General features: G+C 42.4%; 1 long non-coding RNA gene across 2 annotated transcripts in view; it reads right to left on the minus strand.

Moving 5' to 3' along the window:
• Positions 1–10,831, minus strand: part of LOC310704259 — a 51,896-nt gene extending 41,065 nt beyond the window's left edge. For both annotated transcript variants that reach the window (XR_014524674.1, XR_014524675.1), the window contains exon 1: positions 10,504–10,831. This is a non-coding gene — a long non-coding RNA (uncharacterized lncRNA). The remainder of the gene's footprint in view (positions 1–10,503) is intronic.
• Between the last annotated feature and the right edge of the window lie 561 nt (positions 10,832–11,392).

The following is an 11,392-nucleotide window of genomic DNA, read 5'->3' on the forward strand; positions in this document are numbered from 1 at the left end:
GGAAAGGTAATAGGCCATTAAGAAAATGAATAGGAGAGTGGGCTCAGAGTTAGTTAAAAGACAGAGCCAGAGTTGAGAGTTTGCTGTGATGTGAGCTAGAGGAAAAAAGGTTGCAGGCTCTTAAAGGGAGCAAGCTGTAGAGGCTAGCAGATCACGATGGTTGAGTTCTGTTTGCATACAAGGCTGTGGGAGGGGGGACAAGACCCTTTGGGAGTGTTGATGCTGTGAGCCCCTCCATCGTAGGCTCAGGAATTGACCTGGCAACAGCACAAAGCTTTCATACTTAGATACGTATGGAAAAGGTATAGGACAGTTGAGAAGAGTGCTGGACTGAGAGCCAGGAGATTTGGACTCAAGTTGCATAGCTAAGAAGGGATTTATCAGCTGACCTTGAGCTGCTCTCTCTCTCTCTCTCCTGCCCCCCTTCAGTTCAGCAGTTTATTGTGAAGATAGAAACAAGGGGAGGAGACACCATGGGGTGGAGGGAGATGCTCAGTTTGATCTAAAGCCAAGCAATCCATTACAGTGTGGCTAATTTTTGGAACCAATTTATTTTCATAGAGGCACTCCACCTGAGAAGAAATCATCTTGAATGATAGTTATCACTCCCCCCCCCCAAATAAAATAAAAAGTATTGAAGCAACATATAATTAAGCATAAATGTAATACCCCCCCCCATGACAGATCAGTTATAATGGGTCTAAAATTGATCTGGTGCTCTCTCTGAAAGCATCACTTTTATTATGGGTTTTTTTTTTCATAGCAGGAAACCATTAAGATGGATGTGAAAAACGTGCATCCAATTAGCACTGCAGAGCTCAATAAATATTAGGAGGACTGGTTTCTCTTTTCCCAGACTCTTACCCCTATTCTTATAAAATCACAGACCTGGAAAGACTCCAAAAGTCATCTAGCCCACCCTTCCTGATACAGGAAATGCACTATCAACTTCAGTGTGCCCACAACCACATGCCACCTGTCTGCTTCCAGCCATCCAGGGCTGCATTCACTTGTGGGCTTGTTGTGTTAGTTTAACTGTTTATAAGGCTAGAGCTTCTTGGTTTTTTAACATTCCTTTCATGCTACACAGACACATTCCATTACATCTTGCCCGCTGCTCTGCCGTGTTGTGGTAAATGTCATTCACATGGCAAGAACAAGCAGCAAACATCAACAGAGGTCAACTGAGATGTTGGTTTCGGCCACCCTGTATGCACATGATTCACTGTGACCCTCTCCCTCTCTATGCTACCATTCTTCTAGGCAGAAATTTCTAGGCCAAAATACCAGTGTGCTCTTGTCAGGCAAAAAGAAGAGAGAGAGAAAAGAAACAGCGTGAGCCTTGAAATGGGTGGAGAGTTCAATGCATGCTGGTATATCACCTCATGACTCAACAACTCTGGTGTGAGCCCATGAAAACGGAGGGGGAAATTGCCAGGCAAAATTCCCACAATTTTCTAAGGAATTGCTTTTTCCTGGAATCATATAACACAAGTGCTAAACTTGTGCAATATTCCCTCAGTTTTCTAAGGGGCTTCTGTGCCGTGTGAAAACTCAAAAATAATGCACAAATCATCAGTTAGGGAAATGTTGGGGAAATGGACTATACTGCTGTGTAAATGCAGCCCAGAGCTGGCTGTTAACCTCCTCTTCTGTCTCAATAGCGCATGGAAGAGGATACTCACACAATCAGAAATAGGCTGGATCTAGACATATCAAAAAAGTGTTTCAGGAAAATGCATTCTAAACTTCCTAAAGGGAAATCATGTTGGTGAAAAACGGGACTCTACAGCGCCATCTGGTGCCACAGTGTTATAAGCCTTATAAAATGCTTTTCCTTTACCAATGCAGCTGAGTCTCTAGTTGGCTTTGCCTGTCATTGGCTATGGCTCTGCCTACTGTTCGTCTCCCTGCCTTCTGCTCTACCAGCCTAAATGGGCACCACTCACCACTGAGAGTCCACATCTTCTGAAGCTATGTATTCCGCTTTTGAACAGTCCATAACATCAGGATGGTCTGCTTAGAGCCCTGGGAGGACTGTGTGAGAATGATGTTTGAGTGAAACATTCCATAATCCGGGGTAAGTGTGTTTATTGTATACTGTTTGTATGTTGCTAGGTTTCTCTGTATAATTATGCCACCTATAGTTGTGCTTACAGCTAATGATCTACTGCCGCCACCACCAACAATAACAACAAAAACCCACAGCTGTGCAGGCTGCACATGAAAGACTTGGAAGTATTTCCTCAGGAATGTGGTGTTATCACTCTTCCCAAGTATGCTAGACCAAATGGAAGGGATTGAAAAAGACAAATTAGTCAAAACAGTCTTTCATCTGGTGTTCTGTCTTCTGAAATAGATTACAGTCTGCCATTTAATTTTAACGTTATTATTGTTCTGCATATTTCCCTCAAATTCAGTACAGTATTATTCTCATATTTTGGATCTTGTTCTTGTTAGGATGAAGCTTTTTCCTAATTCCTGTTACAGTCCTGCACGCTGTTTCTCATAAGTAAGTATTCTTGGAGTAGCCAGTGGTGTAATTGAAATCCAGCTGCGCTATCCCCTCTTTGCAGAGAGTGCAGGAGAACAATCCTCTGTAAATCATGTGTCTTTCGTTTCTGTCTAAGCAAGGCCTGGAGATGTGAGTAAACGGAATCAGATTTATTGTCCGTTGCCAGTAAGCCAACAAACAACTTCCTTTTGATAACATTTACTAACAAAAATAGCCAAAGTGAACATTATTTATAGCTTTATTAAAAGCTATTGCGATGGTCTGTAACTATTCTCCGAGGCAGTATTTTCTCCTTCCTAGAGCTTGCAAGACTTCAGAGGGGGATGTTAACGTTGCATCGTTTCAGCAGGGGTAAAATATTTGCACTGCTATCACAATTATCCTTTTCAATTTGCTACACTCTCTGCTCTCAAATCAGGACCATTTTGCAGCACGTTTGACACATGAGCTATACCTTTACAGACCACTGTCTAGTTCCCACTTTCTCAAGAACTGTGGCCCTGGTATTATTTTCAGTTTTCTTAGCCTGAAAACATGCCTACTATTTCCTATAGCCAGGACCCTCCAGCCAATTATTTTGTTTCTGGTGGAACCTATGGCCTCTTTGGCCCATGGACCAATAGATTTGAATGTCCACCAAACAGCCAGTCAAACTGACCAATTGCTCTGCAGCTTGTAAAGGTAACAATAAAACACAACTCTAAACCTGCTGAGAATTACAGGAAAGGGTGCTCTCAGTATCCTGATCATGGTTTTTATTCATGGCACCTTTCCCTGTCATTCTGAGGCAGATGTGGCGGTTTCATCTGACAGTGAATAAGCCTGGATTTAGACAAAACTGAGCTGTTCTTGTTTACATTTGTCAGTCATGTTGTACAAAAAAGTCTCAAAGCAACTTAACAAGATAAAATGCAAAGAATGTACAATACCAAATTCCTAAGATTCCCACAACACAAAATTCAGCCAACAACACAATAAGAAGGACAAGTCCTATTCCACCCACTAAAAGATAAGTGCTACAATAGAGGGTAACTGGGCCACCAAATGCCTGTGGAAATAAAATTGTCACTGGTGCCTAACAACTGACGATGGTGCCAGGCACATTCCACAAATGAGGGGCCACCAATGAAGAGGCCTATTTTCTCTCAGTTGAGGCACAAAGAGAAGGGTGTCATGTTACTTGTGTTGGATGGCCCTATGACTGGGAAAGTCATGGATATGCATGCAGCAGATGGATCACAAAGCCCCGGCCCAGTTTAAAAGCATCACCCTATATTACACTGCCTTACATCACCTGACTTTCATCTAAAGGTGAATTTCCAAATATAAAAGCACAATGTCATAATTCAGAATAATTTCTTAACAATCAAAACAATTCTAGTCACTACAACCACAGGCAATATAAAATTACTAAACAGAAGGGTAGTTAATCAGAGTTCTCCAAAACATGGCTGAAAAGGTGTGCCTTAAGCACACATTTTAAACATATACAGAGTTGGCACCTGACACAAATCTAAAGACAAAGGGATCCAAAGCCTGGGTGCTACCACAGAAAAGGCCCCGTGGCATGCCAGCACCCGTCAAATCTCTGAGGGAAGTGGAATTCCTAGCAAGGCATCTCCTACCAGTCTTAACTCCAGGGCTGACCTGCACGGCCTGAATTATTACCTCAGTTTGATACAGTGGTAGGTAGAATATTAGACTTGGACAAGGGAAGCTGGATGGCTGTTGGATGATATGGGAGCAGCCATACTAAACTAACCTACTTAACTTTCACACCAGTTTTCATGAAGCTAAAATTGAATAGCCCCATGTATGGTGGGATACAAATATGGTAAAAGTTTGCTTTTCTACCAAGAATCAAAGAAACACATGAGGAGGTATCGGGGAGTTCAGACCTTTCCTGACGTTCTCTCTGGAGAGAATCACATAGTTGTTTTATTGGCAATGGGGTAACTTGTGTCTTTCAGTGTTTTCTTGCTGATCCACTGGATGCACAGATAGCAAGCAGAAGCTGTAAGTTGTGAATCTGATTTCCAGGAAGAGGAAACACACCCGTGAGCGAGCAATGTTTGGGTGCAGCAGCTGGAAGAAGAAGAAGAAGAAGAAGAAGAAGAAGAAGAAGAAGAAGAAGAAGAAGAAGAAGAAGAGTTTGGATTTGATATCCCGCCTTTCACTCCCTTTAAGGAGTCTCAAAGCGGCTAACAATCTCCTTTCCCTTCCTCCCCCACAACAAACACTCTGTGAGATGAGTGGGGCTGAGAGACTTCAAAGAAGTGTGACTAGCCCAAGGTCACCCAGCAGCTGCATGTGGAGGAGCGGAGACGCGAACCCAGATTACGAGACTACCGCTCTTAACCACTACACCACACTGGCTGGAGGGGAACCAGCTGTTCCTTCCCAGAAAAGAGCTTGAGACAGAAGCAAGCATTAACTGTCTTCGCCCAACCCTTTCCGATCCCTGCACTTAGCCAGTTGTCGGTCAACATGGCGTCTCTTAGCCAGGATGCACCTTCATGTTTCATCATCAACACTGCACTATAAAGTTTGTGGTGTTCGGTTTTTCTGAGACGCTCGAATCGTGGTGACAAAAAACTGCCTATAAACTCTCTGAGTCATTTATAATAGAAAGGTAGCAGCAGGTTTCATGGTATTACCCAGGGATACGAGCAGCCTTTGTTTGCAGTCATTACAAGCAGAAGCAAATTCCCTTTGTTAGATGACAGAATGTGTCAGCAAATTATGCTTCCCTCAATAGATCATTATTTCTCCCTCAGAAAGCAGGGTTTGCAGAAACCTGATACTTTACACCTTGAGGAAAATGACTCACAAAGCATCTTCCAGATATCTTCCCGACTCCTGAAGGCAGCAGTATCTGAGGCCTGCTCTCTGAAGCTGGATTAAGTCAACGCAATAAAATAACAAACACAAAGCCTTTGTCATTTCAGTCCATTACCTAGTTAAGCAGAAGTGTTTAGTTCATGAGTCCAAACAAGACTGGGGTTATGAGGATTAGTAGGTGTCATGGCCTTGATGAGTTACAAACAGCTTTCCAGGTCATGTGGCCAGCATGACTAAACCGCTTCTGGTGCAATGGGACACCGTGACGGAAACCAGAGCACATGGAAATGCCGTTTACCTTCCTTCCACAGCAGTACCTATTTATCTACTCACGCTGGTGTGTTTTCGAACTGCTAGGTTGGCAGGAGCTGGGACAGAGCAACAGGAGCTCACTCTGTCGTGGGGATTTGAACCACTGACCTTGTGATTGGCAAGCCCAAGAGGCTCGGTGGTTTAGACCACAGAGTCCCCTGCGTTCCCTTCACCTTTACATCCTGAAGTATAGTGCAACAACAGTGAGACAAGAAAAAAACTGATATTTTTCGTATAAGAAGTTACAAGAGTCCAGCAGGAAGTTACAGTACATTCACAGACAGGAAATGAAGTAGTATGCTTAGAGGTACCAGCCTGTTGGTTTTGGAATCAAGGTGCTCATACATAGAATCATAGAATTATAGAGTTGGAAGGGACCCAGATGGTCATCTAGTCCAACCCCCCTGCAAAGCAAGACACCTGCCCACAGCTGTCCCTGGGTAGGCTCGAACCACCAACCTTCTGGTTAACAGCCAGATGCACTGCCCATTGTGCTACAAGGATGTACTGTATGTACGGTAATTCTGCCCTCTTGTCCTTAAAGAGCACTATTAGAGGCCCTAAATGAGTGGTTGTGTGTGTGTTTCATTAAACAGACTTGTATATTCTAGAGAGAATAATAATAATAATAATAATAATAATAATAATAATAATAATAATAATAATAATTATTATTATTATTATTATTATTATTATTATTATTTATACCCCGCCCATCTGGCTGAGTTTCCCCAGCCACTCTGGGCGGCTCCCAATCAGTGTTAAAAACAGTACAGCGTTACATATTAAAAACTTCCCTGAACAGGGCTGCCTTACCTTAAGATGTCTTCTGAATGTCAGGTAATTATTTATCTCTTTGACATCTGATGGGAGGGCGTTCCACAGGGCGGGCGCCACTACCGAGAAGGCCCTCTGTCTGGTTCCCTGTAGCCTCACTTCTCGCAATGAGGGAACCGCCAGAAGGCCCTTGGCGCTGGATCTCAGATTCTGGGTTGTGCAAACAAGATCCCTATTATGAATAAAACCAGCCAGCCTTTGTTTTTATTAGGGCCTGTGATATATGGAAGAAATTATGCTCCCTGGTGATTTAATTAGACTTCTCTGCTTTGCCTTGCAAGTCAGTGTGGAGTCTTCAAATATCCTGATCAGTGTTCAAGGTTGATATTCAGAAATACTGCTACATTAGTGGGTTTGTGTTTTTAAAAAAAATCTCTTTCAGTTCTGAAATAAGATGCTAAATATTGATTTATTTATTTTTAAGACAGAAAGATGAATGGTATATCCTTGTGGAGACCTTCTCTTTTGAAATATTCCCAGCATGCTTTGTCTCCTTGTAACATTTAACAGAGAAATAAAGAAGCTTGGAATAATACCAGCAGGAATGTGCTGATAAGTAAGTATAAAAGGGCCATAAAATATTTGTGACTTGTCTGGACTTCCTGGGAAGCTAAGCTGCTATCCAATCTCCCTATAAAAGGCAGTGCATTTAATATGTGCACAGTAGACCACAATTGGATAGATAATGTGGTGGTTTCATGACTCAGAAATTTAGATGCTCCCAAGTGTGTGTTCTGAACAGGAAAACAAGACAGTGCATAACTTTTAATGGGGTGCAAATATTTTTATTTTGATGATGATAATGCAAAATTCAGGAGTCAGTGAAGTTTTGTAGGAGGCAGCTTGGAGAGGGGGAGAGATGTAGATTAGAGCTTGTGGACGGCAGTGTCTTTATGAGTTTGTCCTGGTCTGTTTCATGCTCTGCCAGTAGCCACTTGAACATTCCTCAATTGGAAGGAACAAAGAGGACTAGTGACCCTGTTTTTTGGCTTGTTTAGCCTACCTACGATATAACCTGAATTGCACTGAAAGTGACTGAGGAAGCTGACAAAGGAAAGAGACAAGGAAGGGATTAGGGAAGTAAGAGAAAGGGGGAACATGACCCTTCCACTGGCTCGGCTGAGAAACCATCTGGCTCTTCCTCAAGTGACACCTATGCCTAGAAAGTCCAAGTCCAAGCAGTTTCCCACTTACCCTGTGCTTTCTAGGCTCAGGTCTCAGCCACTTTCCCCTGGAAAACCCACTCTTTGGCGCTAAATCGGAACAAAGAGCAGTCTGCAGAAAATCCCATTTCTGTTTGTTCCAATTCAGCGCTAAACCACGTGTTTCCATGGAGGAAAGCATTAGGGCAAACAGAACTGTGGTTGAGCCCTAGATCTCTTTTGAAGCCATCCAAGCTGATTCATTTCCTGAATCTTCCAGTGTTCAGTTTCTGACAGAAGGAGAAAAACTTTCCTCTATCCACTTTCTCTACACTGTGCATTATTTCACACACTTCTGTCACGTCTTCTCATATTCACCATTTCTCTAAACTAAAAAGCCCCAGAGATTGTAGAATTTCCTTATTGAGGAGTAGCTCCATCCCCCAAAATCATTTTGCTTGCCTTTTTCTGAACCTTTTCCAGATCTGCAATATCCTTTTTGAGCTACTTTTTTATTTAATGTTGGTGCCGAGTTCAGAATGTATATGATTCATCCGCCATTTTTTGTCTTTGTAAAGTCAGTTGTAGTACTATGTGTTTTCCTTAACAAATGATGCAGATGCTGTTAACTCAGTCACTATTTCCCCCTAGTGGTTGTTCAGAAAATGCATTCCTAAATGAGACATCCAGATGTCGAATAAGCCTGAAAAAAGCTTAGTTATATGAAGTGAATGGACTAAGGATCAGCTGTCTGTCAACAGGGAAGGCCCTTGTCTGATATGTAACACAAGAGAATTATAAACAGGAGGTAGAGCCAATTTCTTCATGATACCAAGTGCGTTGTTTCTAATGTTAGTCATACTCATTATATTAGTCAGACCCATTAAAATTAATGGACATGGTTAATTTAGGTTTATTCATTTCTGTGGGTCTACTCTGAGTAGAAGTTAGTTGGATGCAATCTAGGGGCTCTTGCTTATGCCCAAGTAACTGAAGTAATTAAGAGTACAATGGAACTTCATATGACTAAAAGAGCTCATTTTGGGTCATGATTATGATTCTATGTTCATGACTCTTTGATTACACATGCAGACACATGCATTAACATGTAAGGTATGTTGATCACAGGCATGAGTAGACCTGGCAACAGTCTTCATGGAGAAGTCATTTTAAAAGTTGTGCAAGACAGAAACAGCATTAAATGAAAAATAGTAGTAGTAGTAGTGGTAGTAGTAGTGGTAGTAGTAGTAGTAATAATAATAATAATAATAATAATAATAATAATAATAATAATAATTTTATTTATACCCCCGCCCATCTGGCTGGATTTCCCTAGCCACTCTGGGTGGCTCCCAGTACAAATAGCATTAAATGAAAAATACACCAGGACATAAAGCAGATCACACACTCCAGCATTTCATCAGAGGATGTGCCCCTTTTGCCAGAAATGTCCTAATAAGAGGAAAATGAGACAAGCGTTTTTGTTTGGATAAGCTAATGTTGTGTACTGGCTGGCAGAGAACAAACCATTGCATTGCTGACAATAGACTTGCCCACATTATCCACCGCTTTAAAGCTCTGTGTCTGAGCACCCCTGTTTTTAATCTGGAGGTTTTCCCATGAAAACCTTCTCTTTAGAACTCAACTGGAGCAAACGTCAATCTACGGAAAACCGAAATTGATGTTCGCTGGGAATTGTCTGTAGATTCTCCTAGCCCTGCCTCAGTTGTCAAGGAAGGAAGTCATCGGACAAGTGACAGCAGGTGTCGATGACAAAATGTCTTTCTTCAGTAACAAGCAGGGAGGGGGAAAGCAGAGCCATGAAACAGCCTGAGGTTGCCATAAACCTCCGTCTTTTCCACACACACAACAGGAACCTCATGGGGGGAATTGCTGAAAATAGGTCATCGGATAGTAGGTGTGTATATAAGTGATATATACCAAAATGTTGGACTAGTATAGGTCAGTGGAGTTCATGTAGCTGGCATAATAATGTATTCTGAGTCCACAACAGAATTATTATATGGTAATCAGAACATCATTGATCCAACAATCTCTGTTCTCCTTCACATCACTCACAAAGAAACAGCTTTAATGCTTTGTTGGACATAAGGCCTCTATTTACAATTGCTTGGTTGCCTGTTGGGTTAGAATGTGAGAGTTTGAGTCTCACAGGCATAGAAATCCAGATCCAAACCTTGGCTCTTGATCTCTTTTCATTCATCCGAGTGCAGGATCACACTAACGAGAAGCTGAGTAAGGTGTAACTTTCTTCCTGTCCCTTTTTTCCAGAGTTCATAACAAACGTTATGCTCATCCACTTTCTTTCCTAGGAGATTACGGTATTTCACATCTCTAGATTAGGAGTATTAGGCAATAGTGATTTCTGTGTCTCCTTATATGCTGCTCCACATTAATTGTCACACCTCTGATTTATGCAGGCTTTGTTTCTTGTAATAAACCACCTCTTTTGAGTAGTCTTGTGTGAGCTCATGTTCTTGACAGTAAAAAAGACTGGGTAGACACACAAGGGAACAGAGCTCAAATGTTTCACCTGCAAATGTTCCTGTGTGTTTTGGGGTCATGTACACGCACATGCACGCTCCTACATACGTGACAGCCCTTCCTCAGCAAGAGCTCAGGATGTTGTGTATCAAACAAAGGAAAAGACTACAACAACCTATCTATAGATACTAAAATTTTAGTACCAGACCATAAACACTGCAGGTGAGGAATGCAGCTCTTATTTATGAAACTTCAGGCAAATAAAAATGTTTCCAGGTGGCATTTGGAACCTAGCAATGTGGGAGACAGATGCATCTCTAAGAAGAGATAATTCTAGAGTTGAGAACTTACCTTGGAGAAGGTCCATCTACATGTCTTCTAACCCCAGATTCCGACGGTTCCTGCAAGCAGGGGAGGCCCTCGCACACTGATCTTAAATATTGATTTGGTTGGCGTTGGAGGAGGAGCTCCTTAGGATGATTGGATCCCAAGCTATGTAGGGCCTTGGTTCACCAACACCTTGATTCGAGCCTGGTAGCATGCAGTCAGTCAAGGCAGAGTTATTTTTGGACAGGTGTTATGGAATCCCAACCCATTTAATAACCTGCTGGTCACACAGTTGGACCACTGTAAGGTGCATTACAGGCTAGTTTGTGCAGGTGAACATCCACCCTCCTGGAGATCCAGGCCTTTGAACGTATCACACATTGTACTCATGCCTTTTGGGCACACCTGTCTTGTGTAATGACTTCAGGATTGCCAAGGCAAGAAGGTGGCTTGCCTTTCCTAGCTTGGTACACACTGAAATGCTGACATGGCAAGCAGGCTTACAAAGGCAATTTTGATTTTGGGGATCTTTCTCAAGGGCTGTTGGTATGCTGCCCAAGAAATAAGCAGCAAGCAGGATCACTAGGGACACGATGTGCATCAGGTTCAGCATCCTTGCCACAAACTAGCTGCAGGGAAGGGAGCTGGTCGCTTCTGAAAAGAAGTTTATGATAAGCAGCCAGGCAGTAGGAGGGTGGCTAACAACCAGTCATCTGAGTTATGAGGCTGGTTTGGGCACTAGCTCTGTCCTGCTAAAGGACACGAGTCATATTCACCCCATACATTTAAAGCCCTCTTCTACCATTTAGGCTTCCCTCCAAAAAATCCTGGGAACTGTAGTTTGCCAAGGGTGCTGGGAATAATCCCAGGATTATTTAGGGGAAACCATGACTGTGACATAATTGTGATTTAC

This window comes from Podarcis liolepis (assembly GCF_965112155.1).
Source record: "Podarcis liolepis genome assembly, chromosome: 3".
Taxonomy (NCBI): Eukaryota; Metazoa; Chordata; class Lepidosauria; order Squamata; family Lacertidae; genus Podarcis; species Podarcis liolepis.